This window comes from Nannospalax galili, unplaced genomic scaffold, assembly GCF_000622305.1.
Source record: "Nannospalax galili isolate Female #2095 unplaced genomic scaffold, S.galili_v1.0 scaffold443, whole genome shotgun sequence".
In the NCBI taxonomy this organism is placed as follows: Eukaryota; Metazoa; Chordata; class Mammalia; order Rodentia; family Spalacidae; genus Nannospalax; species Nannospalax galili.
The window spans coordinates 659,391-682,907 of NW_008352479.1; the positions used below are offsets into that span (position 1 = coordinate 659,391).

General features: G+C 45.0%; 1 protein-coding gene and 1 pseudogene across 3 annotated transcripts in view; one reads left to right on the plus strand and one right to left on the minus strand.

Annotated features, from left to right (window-relative positions):
- LOC103747172 overlaps positions 1-19,850 on the minus strand; it is a 34,654-nt pseudogene extending 14,804 nt beyond the window's left edge.
- Myrip (myosin VIIA and Rab interacting protein) overlaps positions 1-23,517 on the plus strand; it is a 362,410-nt gene that overhangs the window by 147,533 nt on the left and 191,360 nt on the right. The gene's annotated exons all lie outside the window — the stretch shown is intronic.

Here is a 23,517-nt window from a genome sequence, read left to right on the forward strand (position 1 = left end):
GAGGGAGCATCACAGAGAAGCATGTTCTCTACAAAATACCAGAACACAATGATCTTTACATCACTTGATTCCCCCAATATAAATACCTGCATGAGAAATTTAATTTAGCATTAGGTTCCATAAGATATCCTGTGCGGAATGGCTGACTTTTCTTCCTGTGAAATTGAGAATCATGTAGTATATCTTATTCCCCCACTTTTCCTGTTATTCTTGTGTTTGTTATTTGCTGTGGTCACTAAGAAGTTTGGCGCAAACACTGAAGTTCAGTAAAAACATTAAAATGTTTGGGGGGAGGAGGGGCTGAGAAAATGACTCAGTCGATAAAGGGTAATGCACTTGCCTTGTAAGCATAAGGACCTGCGTTCAACTCCCATGCCTTTGTATAAATGTTGGGCATAGGAATGCCAGTGCTAGGGAGGCAGGCCAAGCAGATCCCTGGGACTTTCTGGCCAGTCAGTATAGCCTGCTTTGTAAGCTCCAGGCCAGTAAGAGACTTTGTGTCAAGAAACAAAACGTTATCAGTGGTACCTGAGGAATGACACCTGAGCTTGTCCTCTGGGTCCCCCATGTGTACATGTACATGTGGACAAACACATGAGCACACACACACACACATGCACACGCACACGCACATACACAATGCCTCTTCTGGTTAGTGTATTCCAGCAACCAATGACTTCAGCTCTACATTGGGTCATAAAATAGTAACTGGTTCTGGGACAGACCAGAGCCTTAACAGACCAGAGATACAAGTATTTTGAGGCCACAGCAGATGTGTTTGAAGGAGAGCTTTAAATAGGAGCATCTCAGTGTGATGTGTAATATGTAAGGTAACTCATACCTCCACTTTGGCACTGAACTCCCATCAGGTCAACATTCCTTACGAATACAAAGTAGGAACTGGATTTATATTTCAAGATACGTGCTGAGACTGATCTGAAACCAGCCATGGCATCTGAGCAGCTGGCCCTCAGTGGGCGCCTCATTATGGCTGCAGTGAATCCCTCTGCTTGTGTGTTTTCCTCATTTCTTTTCTGTTTATATATGAGAACAGCAGCAGTCTGTCTCCTCTCTCTGTCTCTCCTCCTTGCCTTCTCTTTCATTTGTCTCGTCCCTTCCTCTTTTCCGTTTCTCCCTTTCTCGCTCTCTCTGTCTCTCTTCCTCTCTTTCACTTTCTCATTCCCTCACTGTCATGCTCCATCCTTTTTTCTAATGTTTAAAAAAACTGAATTTTTGCCAATTTCATACAATCTATTTTGATCATATCTAGACTGCCTCCCCATCTGCACTCCTCTTACAACCCCCCTCCACCAGATTTCACGCACCCTGTCATATATATTAAGAAGGCGTATCGAGTCAAATTTGTGTCAAGTGCCCTTTGGTGTGTATCCACCTACTAGGAGCCTGCTTAACCTATCTAGCACCACATCCTTAAGGAAAACCAACTCTCCCTCTCCCAGCAGTTATCAGTTGACAATAGTTCCTCAGCTAAGGTTGGGTCATTCCCCATCTTTCTCTCTTTCTGTCTTTGCCACTCTCCCTCTCTTCCCCTTCCCCTTTCCCTGAGAACATAAAATGTGAAACAGAGTCAGATTTCCAGTCTTGTCTGATACATACCAGCATCCTCCCTGGACAGTGCTCCTCATTTGTGGATCTTAGTGGATGCCACACGCCACACCCAGTTCCCCCTATCATCTAGGGTACCAGTATCCCAGTGGCTGTCATTGGCCAGTGATGGAGCACACCTGGTTCCAACTCTGTTAAATCTTCCATGATAGAGGTTCCAACACTGTTTGGTGTGTGGGGCATGGAGTGGCTTCCCACAGACATGACTGACACATACCAGTGCACAAAACACTGCCCTTTTTCTTTAGTTGTTTTTGTTTTTGCTTTGAGTCAAGATTTCATGCCCAGGCTGGTCTCAAACTCCATATGTAGCTGAAATTGACCTTAAACTTCTGATCTTCCTGTCTCTACCTCCAGAGTGCTAAGATTACAGGGGTGTGCCATTACACCTAGTTTATGTGGTCCTGGGTATTGAACCCAGGGCTTCCTGCCTGCCAGGTGAGCACTCTAACTACATTCCCATCCCTGTCCTTTTTCCTTAAGGTAGGACCAGCTCTGTGCCCAAGCATACTCTGAGCTCCTCCTGAGACCAGTGTGAGGCCAAATCCCACTGAAGCCACTTCTCTGCCTGGCTCCTCTTTTGCAATTCTTCTTTCTTTATGCCCCTTCTTTTTTCTCTCTTAGTCTTCAATCTTTAAAAAAAAAAATCTTTGATAATTTTTTACATGTATACAATGTATTTAAATAATACCCCCCCATTCCTCCCTTCCAACTCATCCTGGAACCCCTCATCGCCCTCCCCCATCTATTTCTCTCTCTCTTTGTAATTTTTATAATCCACTGAGTCCAGTTGGTGCTGCTTGTGTGCCCATGGGTGTAGGGCCATACACTAAAGCTCGGGCAGCTTCCCTGCTGTCCTTCAGTGATCAGGGAGAGCTGAATTCTAACCCCACCTTAGCCCCAGCATACAACTCAGAACTGTTCTGTGTGCTGTGTTGCTGCCCAGGGTGCAGGGCTTCTGCCATGAATATAATTATATTTATTCCTCATTATTTTCTGACTTCCCACTGTTCTCTGTGCTCATTTTGCTCAAGCTCCTGCCCTCAGATTCTTTCCCTAACACAAGAAAGCTTTCTCACTGAAGAAAAACTGACTCACCCTCCCCCAGCAGCCATCAGCTGCCAATAACTCCTCAGCAGGGCTGGGGCCCTGTGTGTTCCCCTTCTTTTGACACCACTCTTAAGATAAACTATGCACACAAGAATCCCCAGGCTCTGCTCTGTGGGCCTTTATTTCTTACCTGTCAAATGGTGGCAATTAACTAAGATACAGAATTATTCTGAGCCTTAATAATGTCTGTAGAGTGGACAAAGGCTTTAAAAGCAGACGTTCAAAGGCGAGGAATAATTGTAGTCTTGATGCTCAGGCAGTGGCCATGAGTAAAGAAATGATGGGAAAGTGATGTTTTATTGAAAACTTTCCAAAGTGTCTTGTTATTTATTTGGATTGTTCTGGTCATTGTGACCCAATAGCAGATAGAACATTCTTTTTGCAAAATAGAGGCTTTCCAGTTTATAAGCATGGGGCTGCCCTCTAGTGGTCTCTGAGTAAATGTCAATTAAGAATAATAGATTTTTTTAAATTGAATTTTTGTGTATTTCATACAGAACATCTAAAACATCTATGTCCCCATGTTTTAAAAATCCTGTACGCCTGTGTGTGTGTGTGTGTGTGTGTGTGTTTGCAGGCACACATATGCCATGGTGTCAGATGACAATTTCAGGTGTTATTTGTCTCCCACTGTGTTTGAGACAGTGTCTCCTGTTCACCATTGCATGCAGCAGGCTGGCTGGTTGTCTCACAGGTTTCCATGGGTTCTCCTGTCTCTACCTTCCATCTCCCTGTAGGAACACTGAGATTAGAGATGCGTGCCACCTTGTCTGGCTTTACATGGGTTCTGAGGATTTGAACTCAGGTCCTGGTACTTGTGTAGCAAGCGCTTTGCTCATTGAACATTCTAACCCACAGAATAACAGGTAATTCTTGCAGCTGAATGGCAGATGATGTCAGCATTGATCTACCTAAATATTGGTCTCAATAACTCTCAAGTATTGGTCTCAATAACTCAATAACATCTGGGGACCAATCATATACCAATGGTCCTCAAATCATATGTGCCTACCACTTCAGGGTTTGAGTTCTAGAACCAGATAGAGGCTCGGAGAGATCTCTGCTCTGTCTTCACATGCCAGCCCCAAACTGCAGAATTCAGAGGTGAAGTGTGAAGTGAGTCATCTGCTGACCCACAGGAAATGGGGAAAGCTGAATTCCAACTCCGTCTTGGCCCAAAGTCCAACTTAGAACTGTTCCATGTGCTGTGTTGCTGTCCACCTGGGGGACACGGCTTCCGTCTCTGGGAACAGTTCTCACTGATGTGCTTAATGTCTCTTCTTACCTTCCCACTTGGATTCTTCCCTGGCCTTGGATTCTTTCCCTAACACAACAGCAAAGCATCCTCTTCCTCACAGCTTTCACAATGGCCATTCCCTCTGAGTGCCCTGCTCTTCCCTGCCTCCCTTCAGGCTTCTGCTCAGATGTCACATTCTCGTTCTGATCCTGTTTAATATTGTAGTGAGAAGAGAGGAAAAGGGCCAGTTGAGGATGGAGAGGCAGATATGAGCACAGTGCAATGGTGTATCTGTATGAAAACATCACAGTGAACCCCATTATTCGCATGCCAGCTGCCTTGTGCCTCTGCTTTGTCTTTTTCTCACCATCTCTTTACCTTCTATTATTTATGTATTCTGCACATGGCATATTGAAGAGCAAGTGTGCTGAGAGTGGGAATCCTTGTCTCTTCTCTATTCACCCATATGCCTAGAACAGTGCATAGATCTCCATAAAGGATTCAGATATATTGGTTAAATAGATACACCTTCCAAAATGAGTTATTGGATTCATTATTTTTGTTTGTTGCTGTGACAAAAATACCTGGCCAAAGTAGCTTAAGGAAGGGTTGATGTCAGTTCATAGTTTAAGGGGGGACTGTTTTATGAGAAACTGTTCCTGGGGCAATGTGAACAAATACCTACTTACCCAGATAGGGAACCAACAGCAGACCAAAGTAAGGCTATCACCCAAGTCCAACTCGGTGAACCGATGAGTTTGATTGGGGTTACTTACAGGAGCGTGGGTGAGGGATCACTTACAGGCGCATAAATGACTCACAGCATCATCATCAAACCCCACCCCAGCATGGGTGACGGCTCTCCAAGGCAAGAAACTGGAGCATGCTGCACACCCTGCAGGCAGCTCAGCAAGTTGGAGAGTGCCCTTTCCAGGCAGCTCAGCTAGTCCAGTTTCTTCTGGGCAGCTTTTCCTTCCTTGGCTGGTCTGACACTCTCTCTCAGCCTGGTCAGTTTCAGGGACTTCCTGAAGTTAATGAGTTGTTCACTTCCTGAGAGCACTTCTTAGGGCTTCTATATGCTTGGGAAGGGAGGAGCCTAGTGAACCTGGTCAGTTTCAGGGACTTCCTGAAGTTAATGAGTTGTTCACTTCCTGAGTTTAAGGACCTTCCCTCAAAGCATCCTGTGTTAGTCTGCCTTTAGAACATCCTGTTTACTCAGCTTCCCTCCAAGAAGAAAGGCTTTATCTAGGAGGAAATTGCTACCCTACAGGCACTCAGATTGTGATGATGGGGAAGTCCAGCAGAGGAGGCAGCTGGTTACATTGTATCCACAGTCAGGAAGCTGAGAGATGAATGCTGGTGCTCAGCTCTCTTTTTTTTAATTGGGTCTGGGACCTCAGCCCCTGGGATGGTGCTACCCACATCCAGGGTGGGTCTTCCTCGCTCAGTTAAAGGTCTCTGGGAACTTCCTCACAGACATGTTCAGAGGTGTGTCTCCTATGTAATTCCAAATCCAGTTTGGCCTGGGATGCACCTCTGGGCGTAAAGACTAAGGCCAGTACAATCTCAGGTATGTTCATTGTCGTGGCTTATACTTCCAGGTTACAGTCCATCACTGAAGGAAGTCAAGGCAGGAACTCAAGCAGGAATTTGAAGCAGAAACTGTTGAAGAACACTCTTTGCTTTCTTTCTCACAGGCTTATGCTTTTTCATACCACCTGAGACCAGCTGCCCAGGGCATGGTATGGCCCGCAGTGGGCTGGGCCTCTGTACATCAATTAACAATTAAGACAATCCCCCAAAGACATTTCCACAAACTAATCTGACATGGGCAACCCTTCAATTGAGACTCCATTATCAAGGCTGTGTCAAGTTGACAATTAAAGCTATCTAGGACACCTTATGCGCCTCCAAAGACTGCTCACCTTCTGGTTATTTTATCATGGTTTCAGTTAAATTGTGGCGTTGTTTTGTTTTTTTGTTTGTTTTGTTTTGTTTTGAGACAATGCCTCATGTAGCTCAAACTGACCTTGAACTTTCTATAGAGCTGAGAATGGTCTTGAACCCTGATCCTCCTGTCTCCACCTTCTGAGAGCTGGGGTTACAGGCTTGTGCCACCACACCAACTTTATGCAGTGCAAGAGATAGAACCCTGGGTCTGGTGCATGCTAGGCAAGCACTCTACCAACTGAGCTGCATTCCCAACCTCCATGATAATCATTTCTAATGTTCCAGCTGCTTTTGGTTGAATAATAATGTAAAGTATAAACATTTGTTTGTAACAGTGGAGTCCCAGAGGTGCAGAACTTGTAAATGTCAAGTCTCCTTTTACACCTATGAATGTTAAAAGAACTAATAAGTTCAGATTAATAAGTGATATAGGTAAGCAAACATATCAAAATATTGTCACCCATGAGACATGAATGAATGTTTCCAAAAAGTTCCTGGCAGCACTTCAGTCCAGATGCATATGAAGGAAGGTTGCAGAGGTGACTGGGCTGTAGGCAGCACTTGTTGAGCGCTGGAAAGTGCTTCCCTGCTGTGCAGCTGGCTGGGGTCCTATGTTCTGAGTCAGGATGTCAAGTGAATTCTCGCCGACTGTGTATGACAATCTTTTCCTTTCCCATGAAGGAATGTACAGTGAGGGTCAGCTTAATTGTCAACTTGACACAACCTAGAATCACCTAGGAAGAGAATTTCAAAGAGGGACTGTGTATATTGGGTTGGCTTGTGGGCATGTCTATGGGGGATTGTCTTCATGAAGTTAATTTATATGGGAATATCCAGCCCACTGTGGGTGTCCTCACACCCTAGACAAGGGGTCCTGAACTGTATACAGGTGGAGAAATAGAGCTAACTACAGGCAAGCAAATGTATTTGAAACAAGACAGTTTAAGACAGAGTCTAGAGAGATGGCTTAGTTGTTAAGAGCCAAGTTCGGCCCCCAGCACCCATATAAAGCAACTCACAAATGCCTCTAACTCTAGCTCCAAGGGATTCAACACCCTCTTCTGGTCTCCACAGGTACCCACACAAATATGTACATATTCACACACAGATACACATGTATGCGTATTTTAAGATAGTCTAATAAGGAAACAGAACAAAAGAAACACCCCAGCCTTATCAGGTCCACTTCCTGCAATGCACACAGCCTGGGTTCAGGTGTTCCCTCTAGTCAGCTCAGACCCCAGGAACCATTACACATTGGCAGTAGGCACAATGTCTAACATGATAAAGAGATCAGAGCAGGAAGGAGTAGGTACGCCAGAGAAACAGAATCAGTGAGTTGTGTGCATGTGTGTGAGAGGTAGATTTGTCTTAAAAAATTTACTCATGTCGTGATGAAGCCTAGCAGACCCACAGTCTGCAGGGTGAATGGGAGGCTGGGGACACAGATCAGGTCTGAAGGTGAGGTTTGATGACTTAGTTCCCACTTCTTTGGTGAGGCTCATGAGACCTATACACATTATGGGGAATAATCTGCTTTACTCACAGTTTACTGATTTAAGTATTAATCTTGTCTTTACCCACTACAGAGAGCCAAAATTTCTTCTGACTTCTTATCCCTTTAGTAACACCATTCTGAGGGTTGACTGGAATAAGAACATTTCCTGGCTTTAGAACAGTATGGCCTCCTGAGGTTGAACAGTATGGCCTCCTGAGGTTGAACAGTATGGCCTCCTGAGGTTGAACAGTATGGCCTCCTGAGTTGAGTTGGAGGACTATGACTTCAGGATGGCTACAGGGTCTTGCTGTGATTCCCAGTGTCACCGAAGAGTGCCTCTTCCCTAGTGCTGTCTTCCAGTTCCTGTATCTGAGCTGGCTGTGGACCCTGGAGGCACAGAGGGACCATGCCTCATGCCCTCCTCTTCATGGACTATCTCCTGATTCTCTGAAGAGGAGCTGGGACCAAGTGGAGACTCAGATCCTGGCTGAGAACATGGTCTGAAACGTACTATAAAGACGACCACTTGGGGATGAAAAATAGCACCAACTTAATAGGCTACAATTATATGATTTTATTTTTAAACTATGATAAACAGTATGTTCTAAATTCAAAGTGAAATTTATCCATTGCTTTAAAATTCATATTGAATAAGTTCATAGCTTGTTAACATTTCTATCTTTTGCTAGTAAGTGGCTACTACATAATTTATATGGATCTTTATTAAATAAACATCTATGGAGGTGCTGCCTCAAATCATGTAAATGTGGAAAGGTTCAGAAACAGAACGATAGGGCAATGGGAGGCAAGTACTGAGGAGCATGAAGGCCCTACTCAGGACCCTTCCCTGGATGGATGATAATGTGAGCCAGAAAGCACCAGATACCCCAAAGAGAATTTCCAGGAAACCTGGGTGATATTTAATTTTGAATATCTATTTGACTAAAGCCATGGTACCTAATAACTGATTAGACAAGTCTGAATGCTGTTGTCAAGCCTGTGGTGGAATGTTGTGGCAGGGAGTATGTGTTGTATAATAATTTACTCTGAGATAAAACCTTCTGCCTTGGAGGGAAACTGTAAACTGTTCTAAAGGGGGGTAAACAAGAAAATGTTCTAAAAGGAAGAAAATAATACAATAGCTTCCAGAAATCCCTAAACACTAAATTCACTAGGCCTCCTCCCTCTCCAAGCATATATAAACCCTAATGACTGTTGAGAGATATTCTTAGACAAGATGAGCTACCTGGAAGAGACTCAGACCAGCTGAGCTACCTGAAAAGGACACTCTCCAACCTGTTGAGCCACCTACAGGTTGTGCAGTGCGCACCAGGTTTCCCACTTTTGTGAGCTGTCACCCATGCTGGAGTGGGCTTTGGTGATGCTGCTGTCTTTGAGTCATTTCTCCTCCTGTAAGCAACCCCTCAACCATCCTCCTCTAACTAACTCGAAGATGGATGTTGGTGATAGCCCTACCTGGGATGAACAGATATTTGTTCACATCTCCTCAGGAATAGTATCATACAACATGTATTGGAGCAAAGATGCTCATTTCAGGGTGGCCAGGGAGAGAGAGAGACAGAGACAGAGAGAGACAGAGAGACAGAGAGATAGAGAACATTAGTGTCCTACTATCCCCTCAAGAGCACACCCCCAATGACCTACCTTCTACCACACCCCACCTCTTAAAGGTTCTACCACCTCCCAGTAGAGCCACAGGCTGTTAACAAAATGAACTTTTGAGGTATGCTTTCAACACAGTCTATAAGTTCTCTCTACCAACTCTAACAGGCAAGAATCATTGACCTTCTAACTGCTGATGAAGAATCTGAGGTCAGTGCTAGAAATAATTCCCTGAGTCTTTCTGATGCCAGAGCCTAGTCTCTTCATGCAAATTTTCCTCCTTAAGATGGTTTCCTTTCTCCTCCAGAGGAGACTTAGCTATGGAGAAGATGCTGTCCTGGGAACTGAAGAATAAATATCAAACAAGAGGTTTGAGGTTTCAGGTAGGTAGGCAAGCAGACATTCAAACATGAGACAACAGGGGAACTATATACAGCCCAGCAAGTAGACAGATCATCCCCAGCCACTCTGCAACCCAGAGCCAGATCTGTGGCATGTGTGCTGGTTGTCAGGGTCAAAGAGACAGAGCCAGGCCAACACTTGAGGTGTTAGGACCACTGATCAGCAGCCAGGGTGATGGCAGGACTTAGTGTGGCTCCCATAGCTTACAAGGGAGGAGAAAAGGCCCTGGGCAACCTGCATGCTTTGGTAAGAGGAGACTGTAGAGTTGACAGGCAGCAGTGACTAATTTCAGATCCTGTGCACTAAGAGATCCTCCTGAAAGAACTGCTCGATCCTCTCTTCTTGACTCCAAAAGCAGAGCAGAACAGTCCACAGAGGCCAGGAAGACTGAGGAGCTCATGGAAGAAATATGCCTTCAGGGCAAGGTGGCACACCTCCAGTCCCAGTACTTGAGAGGCAGAGGCAGGAGGATCAGGAGTCCAAGGACACACTGGATTACCTATCAAGTTCTAGACCAGCCAGGGCTATAAAGTAAGACCCTGTCTCAAAAAAAGAGAAGGGGACTGGGGAGGTAGCTCGGAGGGTAACAGCACTTGCTGGTCTTGCAGAGGATCTGAGTTCAGTTCCTAGCACCCACACTGCATGGCTCACAACCATCTGTAACATCTCCAGGAGAATCTGATGCCTCTGACCTCCTCAGTCACCACTCACATGCAAACACAAACACACATAATTAATTTAATAAGAATAACTCTTTTTTTAAAGGAAAGGAGAGAGAAAGAGACAAGGAATAAGGATGGCAAGGAGGGAGGGAGGAAGCAGTCTTTACAGAAGGGTTATTTTTAATCTTTTTATTTAATATTTTATGTGTATGGGTGTATTGCCTGCATGAATGTATGTACACCTGTGTTGTGCAATGCCTGCAGAGGTCAGAAGAGGGCATCAGATCCCTTCAAACTGAAGCTAAGGACAGTTGTTAGTTACCATGTGTATGCTGGGAACCGTACCCGGGTCCTTTTGCAGAACAGTCAGTGCTCTTAACCGCTAAGCCATCTCTCCAGACCCCCAGGTCAGCATCTTAGGCTGCCTGAGTATGGGGACTTTTTAAAACACACTTCTAATCTCAGTTTAGAATTGTCATCAAGCTGACCTCCAAGCTTGCCCTCTTCCCTTACTTCCTGCTATATTTCCTGAGCCTCTTGTGGTTCAGACAACCCCCGTATTGCAGCTTTACTCATGGGTAGTCAGGGACACTGCAGCAGTTGGACGCAGAGGCGGCATCTGCCTTGAATCTTTCCTCTCTTTTTGCTTAACAAATCAATATGAACAGGCCTTGTGGCAGAGAAAGGATTATCATTTCCACTCCAACTTGAGAAATTCTTTCAGATAAAAACTGTGCAAATAAATACCCAAAATGAAAGCACTCAGAAGCTATACCCTCAAGGTGTCCTGGCTCGGTGACTTTCACTCGAAGAGGAACCATTTAAAAAATATAGCCACAAGCCAACCTTTGATATGTAAATGATTAAAAGCAGTGTTTCCTTTCCGGAAACTGACTACAGCTTTTACAACTTGTCTTACAACCTCAGTTATGGTCTTCTGTGTTGGGTTAGTGTCAGGAGCAGAGTTGTAAAGGTCTCTGGCAGTGACGGCTAACCCCCTGGTGGCTTCATGACAATTTAAAATCAGTTTGACTGTGAAAGTTGCTTTTAATTATGATTTTTTAAAAGTTTTTATCATATGTATTTATTGTGTGTGCGTGCACACCATGGAACACGTAACTATCAGAGAACAACCTGTGGGAGTCAGTCCTTCGCTTCTGCCTTGTTCGTACCAGGGATCAAACTCAGGTCTTCAGGCTTTATGGCAGCCTGTTTACCAGCTGAGCTATCTCACTGGCTCCTGATTATAATTTTATAAATAGCTAATTGAGTTATAAATTAAATGTTGGGCTGGGTGTGGTGGAACACACCTTTAATCCCCAGTACCCAGGAGGCAGAGGGAGGTAGATCTCTGTGAGATTGAGAACAGCCTCATCTAGACAGGCCAGCTGGGGCTACAGGACCAGAAAAAAAAAAGGTTTAGCATGTAGCTTAGTGGCAGAACACTTGCTTATCATGTATGAGGCCCTAGGTTCTATCTCCAGCACCACAATAAATTAAATAATAAATAAATAAATAAAATAATTACATAAATTTCAGTAAAGATGAAATAGAACTCAACAGTCACTGAGTCCCTAGATACTAAAGTCCATGGAGATATCTCCAAGGGTAATGTGTTACATTTTTGTTTCATCAAAGTTGCCTGCTGAGATAGTTAATTTTATGTGTCAACTTGGCTGAGCCCCAGAGTGCCCAGACATTTGGTCAAACTATTCTGGGTACATCTGTGAGGGTATTTCTGGAGGAAGTTAATGTTTGAGTTGGTAGAGTCGGTATAGATGAATCTTCCCAGTGGGTGGGTATCCTGCAATCTACTGATGGCCAGCATAGAACACAGCAGAGGAAGACGCTTCTCCACCTCATGTATTAACCTCAGAGACTGAGCCAGAGCATCTCACCATCTTCTCCTCTCCCCTCCTCTCTTCTCCCCTCCCTCCCCCTCTTCCCTTCCCTTCCCTTCCCCTTTCCTCTCTTCCTCTTCTGCCCTGGAGCTGAGATTTGTACCATTATTTCCTGATTCTTGAGCCTTCTGACTAGAACTGGATCACACCAGCTCACCTGTCTCCGGTGTGCTGAAAGAAGATTGTGGGACTTCTCAGCCTCCAGAAAGGCACAAGCTAGTTCCCTGTAATTAGTCATGAATATGCATATCAGTCAGGACTCTCTAGAGGAAGAGACCGATAGAATGGATATACATTACATAAGGGAATTTATTAGATTGGCATACATGAAATGGTCTGGGTAGTCATCATTGACTGTGCATGCTGGAGAGCCTGAGAACCTGGGGGCTGTTCAGTCTATGAGGATAGATGCCCTAGTCTAGTGCTGAAGTCCTAGAAGATTACTATAGAGTTGCTGGTCTTCAGTCCACATTGGAAGGTTGAAGAAACTGGATTCTGATACCATCAGAGGATGGCAGCAACAGGGACAGAAACTACAGGGCAGATGTACTGTCCAGCAAGAAGTAAAGGCAGGCAGGCAGCATTGCTTTTTCCTGGACTCTCTTAATATCTGGGCTGGACAGTGCTGCTCACTCTGCTGGAGGGTCTTTCCTCCTCAGCTGATTGGCTAAGCTTGACAATCAAGATTAATCAATCTCATACACACACACACACACACACACACACACACACACACTAAATAAATAGGTGAACCTGATTCTGTTTTCCTATTGGTTCTGTCTCTCTAGAGCACTGCATGGCATCTCTGTCACATCCCCTGGCCCCTACCCTGCCAGCCCTTCTTCAGGTATGCCTCACCTACATTTACACAGGGTTAGATCATTACTTTCCCTGCCTATATTAGTAATGTTTGTTTCTGTTACTGTGTGTAAACACCATGACCAGGGCAATTTACAGAAGGAAAAGTTTATTGGCTTACTGTTTCAGAGAGATGAAAGTCTGTTATGGCTGGGAGGCATGGCTGGAGGTAGCTGGAGCAGAAAGCTGAGTGCGTACATCTTCAGTCACTCACAGAAAGCAGAGAAAGTGGGGCAAGGCTCTCAACTCTCAAAGCCCACCTTCAGTGACGTCCTTCCTCCAGCAAAGCCATACCTCCTAAAGGTTCTATGACCCTCCCCAAACAGCACCACCAACTGACCAAGTGTTCAAATACTTGAGTCTAGAGGGCCACTCTACATCCAAACTACCACACTGCCCTTCCTGCCTGCAGTGTTGCTATCTGCTCCCTCCATCCTTTGTTTTTAACACACAGTTCTCCTTGTCACTGTGCTGCTCCTCATCCCGTGCCCCATTTGTGTCCTTGGAGGAGGTCGGGGGCACCTGGGACACTTTCACATCTCTCTTAGCCACTGTCTGTGTCAATCGTGAAGAATTAAGACCCTCACCAGCAGCACCTTGCTCTGTGGTACGTCAAGAAGCCAGCATGCAGAGTGGCCTCTGCCAGCAGACAGATGACTTCATCTATTCCTGTGGAAGGAGAGAGGCCATGGTGTGTGTGTGTGTGTGTGTGTGTGTGTGTGTGTGTGTGTGTGTGTAGGGGGTGGTAGATAAATTTAACACCTGGATTTTAGGAGCCTGGACATGCATGTGGCTGATAAGTTCAAGACTGAAAGATTCACATTCTTGTCTGAGGTCTCTCTGAGGTTAGAGCATGGTTCCCACCCAGGAGAGATGCCGTGCAAAGGAGGAATTCTTTTGTTCTCTTGTGCAGCTCAGTGGGCAGTGATCCACTGTGGCAGAGAGATTCTGGGACTTTGCAGTGGGACTCTGGAAGCAATTTCAAGCTCCACCACTCCTTAGCTTTGTGAGACCCAACAAATTCCCCAACACCTTTGTTTCTTCTTCTCTAAAACACAGCAATGGTTGCTGGTAGCTCTACCCCATGCCATTGATGTGCAAGTAAACAAAGTCGCTATTTGTGAGATTCTCGGCATCTATGGAGTTACACATTGGGATTTTAGGCGGTAGCGCATTTGAGAACCAGTGGTCAGTTTATAATGTAAAAGGCAGCAAATTTCACTCATCGTTCATCCTTGTCTAGAATGTAGTCCAAGCACAGCCCCTGTGGTATTTGGTCTCAAGCCCAGAAACACTAAAATCTATTACGTACCACACGCACTAGACTTTTTTTTCCCTTTCCAGTTTTTATGGGTATATGGTGAGCATGTGTGCATGCATGTTTGCACATGTGTGTAGGTGTGCATGCACATGTGTGCATGTGCATGTGGAGGCCTGAGCTGATGTCCTGAATCACCCTCAGTGTCTCCTCCACCATATTTGTTGAGGCAGGATCTCTCAGTCAAGCCCAGAGCTCCACCACACGGCTGGTCTTGCTCTGGGGATCCCCTGGCTCTGCCTTTTGAGGCTGGAATTACCAGCAGGCTGCCATACCCACTGACATGTTTGCATGGGATCCGAGGATGGTCCTCATACTTATGTGGTGAGTCCTTTAATCGCTGAGCCATCTCCCCAACCCCTAAGCATTAGATTTATTCATAAGCATAACTTCGTTTTCATAAATTGAAAACACAGATCTCTCCTAGAGCATTCTGAAGGCACCAGTGTTTGAACAGCTATCATAAAGAGGTTTTTTCTTCTTTTTTACTTTAATTTCCTGTAAAACTATAATGATTGAAGGTTGTTTTTTAATTAAATATGTTTTCCCATTTTGCCCATATGAGAAGAGCTATGAGTAATGTGTAAACATTTCCAGAATTCCCAGGATCAACATGCTGCCTTTCAAGGCTTCTCTGCTATAATTTGAGTCCTACCCCTACTTTTTCTGCATGAGTTCAGGAGATCAAAGTCAGGCCCTTGTGCTTACACACCAAGCACTTCACCGACTGAGCTATCCTGCCCCTTAATAGCTCTGCTTCTTAAAGCACAAGTTTAAGAAAAAATCCTACTTTCCAAAGTTGCATTTTGCCCTTGCTGATGCCTCATGAACAGTGCTGGGCTCCGTGAGGAATTCCTGCTCTAGCTGGCCAGGGTGGCAGCTGATGCTCTAATGGCTTATGGAAGGAATTAGCTCTGGTAGTTAGGTTGGGTCTAAGCAGTCTGGCTGGAAGCTGAGCAAGAGTTCAGGTGTGTACTACTATAGGCTGCAGGCTCCTGGACTCTATGAGAGCCCTTGAAAACAAGGACCAAGAGGCTGTTTGTGGACACTTACCAGGAAGGTAGAGAGCTGGACACAGTCTGCTGCACACACTTTGATCAGGGTTAGACATGCTACCCCAAATGTTCTTTTCAGGCTCACCTTTCCAGAGCTAGCAGTGGCACTCAAAGAACATGTCCTTCCCCAGTGTGGATTCTGGGACTAGTGGTGGCATGGCAAGGCATGGCAAAGGAAGGACAGAAGCTGCAGGGAGCCTGCATACCCTCTCCAGGGGGCCAGACTCTACACCGGGGGTGGGTGCCACATGGTGACTTAGTGACATGGCCTGCTGACCTGAGGCAGGACAGACAGACAAATGTCCACCATCTACTGCTCCACAATCAGGTCTCATCTTTCATTATATCCACAGTGGGGAAATCCATGCATGCATGTACCTAACAATTGAGTTTGGTTCGTACTTTGCATCTGGGTTTTGTTTTCTTTTGTTTTCTTTTGTTTTGGTGTGTGTGTGTTTGTGTGTGAATGTAGGTGTGTACACACCACAGTGTGCGTATGGAGGTCAGAGGTCAACCTCTGGTGTTGGTGTGCACCTTCATCTTGTTTGAGGCAGGGTCTCTTTTTGTTATTTGCTGCTTTAGACACCAGGCTAGCTGGTCCACAAGCTTCTGGGAACTCTCCTGTGTCCACTCCCATCTCCCTATAGGAGTGCTAGAATTACAGACATGTATGCAACTATGTCCAGCTTTTACATGGGTTCTGGTATTTGAACTCAAGTCCTCATGCTTACACAGCACGTGCTTTACACAGAGCAGTCGCCTCAGTCCCTGTATTTTGTGTCTTTTAATGACAGTATGGTGATAATAAAATATTTAAGGCAGTGTAGCCAGGAGCTGGAGAGATGGCTTAGTGGTCAAGAGCACTGGCTGTTCTTGTAGAGGACCTGAGTTCCATTCCTAGCACCCCACATGGCAGCTCACAACCACCTGTAAGGGCTCCAGTGGCCTCAGAGGGCACCTGCACACATGCACGTGCATATGTAGAAACAGACACGTAACTAAAAGTAAATCTTTAAAAAGACAGAGTATCTATAACCTGCCCTCATATCTATTTTAAATCTAATAATTTTTTTTCACCCACCCCTCCTGACTGGAGTTCAGTGACTGCCCTTCGCACTGTGTTGACACTTCTCTTCCCGTGATCACTGATTTCAGTAGCTCTCGTAGACTTCTTATATTGCCTGACTTCTTGGTAGTGTGGAGCAGTCAACCATCCCTTCCTTCAGGAATTCTTTTTTGGTTTGTTTGTTTCATTTTGTGAGCCAAGGTCTTGCTGTCTACCCAGGTTGACTTCAAACTGCCAATCCTCCTGCCTCAGCCTCCCAAATGCTAAGATGTCTGGCATGCTTCACTATGCTTAGCTCTCCTTGAAGATTTCTTGTCCCACCCTCACTCCCTCTGGTTTCTCCCTCCCTAGTCTGCTGGCCTTCAGGCAGGCAGGAGGCAGGCTGTGGAGTTCCTTCTTATCTTACTTCTGATTGGACACGACTGCTCCTATCTCTGTGCTGGTGATGCCATGCAACTTCTCCTCAGATGTCTCCCCTGTCTCTACCTGGGTGTCCTCTTGTGGTATACATCTCTGCTTTAATATTTGTGTAGCTGCTGTTGGCACCCACCCAGCACCTCTATTGTCAGGAGTACCCATACTCAGCTGCTGTGGGCAGTTTTTTCAAGTAGTCACCCTTCTCCAAGGAGGACCTGCCTCTTCTGTGCCTCCACCCCACTGTGCTAGTGATTGACTGACCTGGGATTCCTGGGCTCAGCTCTCCTGCTTCACCAGAAGCCACTCTGTGCTATAATTTCTGCTCTGGAGGTTGTAGGATAAGATTGCAATGGCCCCCACAGTGTGGCCCACCCCCTACTGACTCCTGGGTCTGGATTGTTCTTGAATGTCCTATACACATGTTTACAACTTTTCCTTGCTTATTTTTTTTATTTTTGAGACTTGATACCTGTAGAAGTTTTACTGATAAAGAGCCTTACAGGACTTTGCACTTCCAAAGTCCATTTAATCAGGTAGATTTTCTACAAAAAAGACAAGAATCTAAAAGAAACGATTTACTTCTTTTTCCATTCTTTTCTGAGCAGTGTTGGGCCAGTAACTGACATCCTTGGAGATTATTGTATCTGGGATGTCTGGTAGGCCCTAGATTATGAGTTTTCAGAGAATCAATTTGCTTTTTAACATAGCAGACTGAAATGTGGGTGTTTGATATGAAATCTTTCCCACTTCTATTTAATGTACTTTATTATTTTTATTTTATGTGTTTGTGCATATTGCCTGCATGTGTGTAAGTGCACCTGTGTCATGCAATGCCTGCGGAGGTCATAAGAAGGCATGCAATCCCCTGGAACTGGAGTTATAGACGGTTGTTAGCTGCCATGTGGGTGCTGGGAATTGAACCTGGGTCCACTTCAAGAGCAGTCAGTGCTCTTAACCGCTGAGCCATCTCTCCAGCCCTTCCCCCCACTTCTATTTAGATTAATGCGTAATTGCCTTGTTGAAATGTTTTGTCTTTTGCTAACTTGCAACCCTTTGTTTGGAAACAGATTTTTGAGCATCTCATTAGCCAAGGAGCAGGGATAAGAAGAAAGAGGCTAGGGTGAGCTGTTCATACCTGGGGAGAGACAAGACTCTCAGGAACTTCAAATTAAGTGTGTGTGTGTGTGTGTGTGTGTGTGTGTGTGTGTGTATACACAAGCATGATGTATATGTATTCATGTGCATGTGAAGGCCAGAAGTCGTCAGTGTTGGGTGTCCTCCTCTATTACTCTGTACCTTATTTTTTGAGACAGGGTCTCTCACTAAACCTGGAGCTTGCCAATTCAGCTAGAGTAGCTGGCTAACAAGCCCAGGGATCTGCCTGTCTCTACTTCCCCAACACTAGAATGACAGGCACATTCTGCTACCCTGGCTTTTATATCGGTTCTGGGGATCAAACAGTCCTGCAAGCTCTTTACTGACTGAGTCATCATCCCAACTCCAGCTTTCTCTTTTCTCGATGAATCATATCAGTCATAGTTCATCAGGGTTCAGGGTGTGGCTGGATTACAAGGTATTGCCTGTTCCTTCCTGGAGATACCTCTTCTGTGGCTACCATGCAATGACATGACCTTGGTCTTGGCAGTTCCTTCAGTGTGACATAGCCTGCTCTGGCTCCCCAGCTGCAGGGTCATTCCCAGTATCTAGTCCTCAGTGCTTTCTCTTGGCTCTTTCACCCTCAGAAATCTACTCACTGGCAGAGTTCCAGCACCCACTCTTACAATCAGGATGCTGTGGTCAAAATCAGATGCATGTGTTTCTCCCCAGAGTGCTGGTCTGCTCTCTTCTCACCTGCTAAACACAGTCATTTGAATGAGTCAGACCTAAGCACAACCTATGCTCACCTGGTTCTCTCACTGACTTTGTTCCTCCTGTTTGCAGGACACTCTGTTTATCAAATGAGTCCTATACTGGAAGAGGTCAGTGATTTCTGACCCCGCCCGCCCCAGTTTCCTGTAAACTCATGTTCTGGGCCCTGAGCACTTGGAATTGTTTCTGTCACTATGTCTCTCATGCCCATCTCACCTTTCTGCTCCTATCACCACGTCCCTGGTCCATCTTTGGCTAGGATTGGTCCTCTGCCTTCTTCTTCCAAGAGCCTTTACTCTTTCTGTGGGCCCAGTCATTGTACTGATGCAGGAACTCCAAAGAAGCCACTCCCATGTGCAATGCCTCTGACATTGCAGACAGTTCCCATAACCACTAGGCATTAGAAATAAGCATGAGAAAAAGGCCAGCAAGAAATAACCTCAAATAATAACAGTCTATGAGAACTGCTTCTTTAGAAACAATCTCTTGGGGCTGGAGAGATGGCTCAGCAGTGAAGAGCACTTACTGCTCTTGCAGACAACATGAGTTCGATTCCCAGCACCTATACTGAGTGGCTCAAACCATTTGTAACTTCAGCCCCAGGGGATTTAATGCCCCCTTCTGGCTTCTGCAAGCACCACAGCCATGAGGGGATGGATGGATAGAGAGAGAGAGAGAGAGATAGATAGATAGATAGATAGATAGATAGATAGATAGATGATAGATAGATGACAGAGAGATAGATAGATGACATAGAGATAGACAGATGATAGATAGATAGATGATAGAAAGATAGATAGATAGATAGATGATAGATAGATAGACAGATGACAGATAGATAGATAGATAGATGATAGATAGATAGATGAATAGATAGATAGATGATAGATAGATAAGTAGATATGCATACACATAAATAAAAATAAAATAAATCTTTTAGAAAAATCTCTCAAATCTGGTTTTTCATTTTTATTTCCATTACCCGGGTCTTGCTGGTAGTAACCATCACTGGTTAACCACTATCTCTCCTCTCCAGTTTCCTCTCCCTTCTGTACCAGGAGTTCCCCTCTCCCCCAAGCAGATGGCAGGACATCCTGTCCACGTAGGCTGCCATTTTTCTCTTCTCACTCATGTCTGAACATTGTTCACTCTCTAGCATGGCATTAAGGCCCTTTAGGATGAAATACCAGCCTCCCATCCCCAGCGCAATCCCCTCTATTTCTGGCTCCGTCATACAAGGCTTCTCATCACATGCCATGTTCCATCATGTGTCTGGGCTTTTGCATAAGGTGTCTTCTGCCAGTACAGTGTCTCCCCACACCTCTTGTTGGTAAACTCCTCTGTACTCTTCCCAAGTTGGTGCAGGCACAGCTGCTTCTGTAAATTGTACTCTACCCCCATCCCCCTCTCCTTGTGTCTGGCAGCTTACATACCTTGTAGCAGAGTTTGGAGATGAGGGGTGGTCTTTGCGTTCATTCCATGTGATGAGCAAAGAATTGGATGTCCTGGAAAGGCAGAAGACTCAGGCACAGAGAAAGGAAAAGGGACAAGCTGTGTGTGTGTGTGTGTGTGTGTGTGTGTGTGTGTGTGTGTGTGTAAGCACAGCTTGATAGACCAGACCGTGAGAGTAGGAGATCGCTGTAGCAGGAGAAGCAAGTCAAAGAAGTAATATTGATAGGCAGGGAGAGAAAAGGGTACAGAAGCAACAGTCAAGAGCTGCGTAGCCCAGACATGGAGGCAGGAGAGAGGAAGTCAGGAGCTCATTGCAGGGAGGAGATTCTTAGACTTGAAAGACTAGGGCAGGAGCAACTGGGTGGAGGTCAGACGTGAAGGAGTTACAGGCATAAACTTTATTGTTGCAAACTGACAGCTTGTATAAGGATGGGAGGGGGCCCCAGAGCTGGGAATCCAGAGTGCGAGCTCTGGGTCCCACTTTTAGGATTCTGGCGCCCTCTCTTTACCTACAGTTGGTGATTTACAGTAATCCTTTGGGTCTCTGCCAACCATTGGTGAAAGTAACTGTTGCAGAAAGCAAGAAGGGGAATGAGAAGCGGCCTTAGTTCCTCTAACTCTCCCTCAACTACGTCTTTGTTGTACAGCTAGGGGTTCTGATTTGCGCAGTGTCCTGGCAGAGGACCTGAAAGAGTGCGCCATGAGTGAGTGGTCCAAAAGAAAGGGAACTAATTCCATCTTTTCTCTTTCGTTAGCATGTGTAAACTGTGCTTTAAAGTGTGAATTATCAGAACTCTACTGATTCAGATTAATTAAAGGTGCTGTTTTGGTAAGAAAACCTTTTTGAAATAGAGTTAAGAACACAACCATTGTATCTCTCAAAGGCGGTAAGGATGTGTGCATGGAGCTGGCAGCTCTTAAGATTGTTTTCAAGTGCTTTTGTGTCTGAATCAGCGTGTTTAGCATTGATCTGATCTTTGCTTATATAATTCTACCAGTCAACATTTCTCTGCATCATGGAGTCAACAAATAATTGAAACTATTTAAATTGAGACTTATTTCTAAAAATGGAATCTAGTCTGTGCCTCATTATTTACATAGCCACATACCATGTAATAACATTTCAGTTGTAACGGGCCACACGTATACAACACTGGCTCATAAGTTATAGAGCCGAGAGACTCCTATGGCTAGTGACATCATAGTTGGCATGTCGTCATAGCGCAATATGTTTCTTGCCTATTTGTGGTGTTGGTGGTAACAGACCTACTGTGCACCAGTCCTATGAAAGCACAGCATCACATAATATTTGGTAATTATAATAAATGATTATGGTACTGGCTTACATGCTTGCTATATGTTCCATATTAACAAATTTTAATCATTTACAGTAGATTCCTAATTTTTTATTACATTTATTTATTTTGTACGTATGTATATGTGTGTAGGCACACATGTCACAGCACACAAGTGGTGGTCAGAGGGTAATCTGAGATAGTTGGTTCTGCCTTCCACCATGTAGGTTCTGGGGATCAAACACAGATGTCAGGTACAGCAGCAAGCACCTTTACCCAAGGAGGCTGTTTAGGAGGTGTTGAGGGCCGCATCACCATGGGAGAATGCAGTTTCATGTTTGTTGTCACCCCTGAAGACCTTCCAGTGGGATGAGATGCAGAAGTGAAAGGCTGTCATGGGATGTGTGTGTGTGTGTGTGTGTGTGTGTGTGTGTGTCCTAGTTTTTACCAACGAAAAAAAGTAAAAATTTAAATTTAAGAAATTGAAATAGTCCATTCCATATAGCCTCCATGGGTAGGTACTAAGCTATGCTGTCTACAGCTATGTGAGTTGCATGACGTTCACATCGCAGTGAGATTACCTCAGCAGGGTGATCCCATGCAGGCTTGACATACAACTGTGTTTTCTGAGTTTTGTGACCATGTTATAACATGGTCACTGGCTCTTTGACAAACTGTATCAGACAGTGCTTAAGTTTCAAGATGAGCATTAGAGAGAGCAGTAGAAAAGTAACCAGCTACGTAATGTTAACATGTTTTGGGACTGTTTACTTGTCTGTGGGACAAGGAGGGTTCTATCCAGGAATTGCATGATTTTCCTTGAGTTCAGACCTGCGGAGACATAGTGTCAGTAGCCGCTATGGCAAAAATAGCAACAGAGTGTTGTAAGTACAGTGTATCCGACAACCCACTTTAGATGTTAAATGTGTAAGCCCACTTCGGGCCCTGTGGGTTTTCTGACTCGCAGTTTTGGTATTTGTGTGTAGTATTGAAGATTGGTTGCATAGTTTGTCCCTCTGGCACTGTGTCACCTGCACATCACAATCTTGTGCTCACATGCACAGGCTGTTGTTTGGAGACTATGCAGACAAAAGGACCTCATCCAGGCCCAGGGCCCCTCACTTACCATCCATATCCAGAAGGCAGCCACGTGGGACCACCCTCCATAAGCAGTCTATAGAAAGTCTGTGAGCCCCTCTTTCTCTGCTTCAAATAGTTCTTTGGGACTGTGCTTGACCAAATGCCCCTCACCTAGCTGGCATACCATAAAGGTGACTCCATTCCTTTTTATAAAATTGTGAAGGAGGCAAAAAGGGTTTGACCTCCTTGTTCTCTGGTAGAGTGTAAAAGAATAGTATTGTAGGATGCTTTTTAAAAATGTTCTATAGAGGCTGGGGAGATGGATCAGTGGGTAAAATGCTTGTCATGCAGCATCAGGACCTGAGTTTGGATCTCCAGCATCCATGTAAAAAGGCAAGTGTGCCAGTGTACACCTAATCCCAGGGCTGGGAGGCAGAGACAGGAGGATCCCAGACAGTCTAACCAAGTGGTGAACTCTAGGTTCAGTCAAAGTTACTGTATCAAAAAATAAGGCAGAGAGTGATAGAGGAAGACATCCAACATAGAGTTCTGGCCTCCATGGATGTGTGCACCAGCACATACACGCACACACATACACACACACACACACACACACACACACACACACACAAAGTAAGGAAATAAATAAGATGCTGCCTAGGTTTTTCTGTCGTTTCCTTTGTGAACTCAGATTTGGAGATGCTGTCCACAGTGAGTAAGGCTGCTGGGGAAGGCTGGCTGTAGAGAACAGAGGTCGGACAGCCATCCCCAGTGCAGTCTGCCATCTCTCCACTGCTGGCATGTACCTCCACAGATGTTCCCATCCAGGGGTGAATCAGCTACGAATAGGATAGAGTGGGAGTTCACATTCGATGACACAGTGCATGATGCACCAGATGACAAGAGGCGTGATGCTCTGAGGTGAAGATGCTCTGCATTCTCCTGAGTGAGTAACCTAAAGAAGTCCCAGAGAGAAAAATGCCCCAGATGTAATTATTTTGTTTACAGCAGTCTACAGAGTGATAGATAGTTCCATAGTTCCACTCTACTCCTCATGTGAGACAGAGTTCTTTTTTCTTTTCTTTTGTTTTTTTTTTT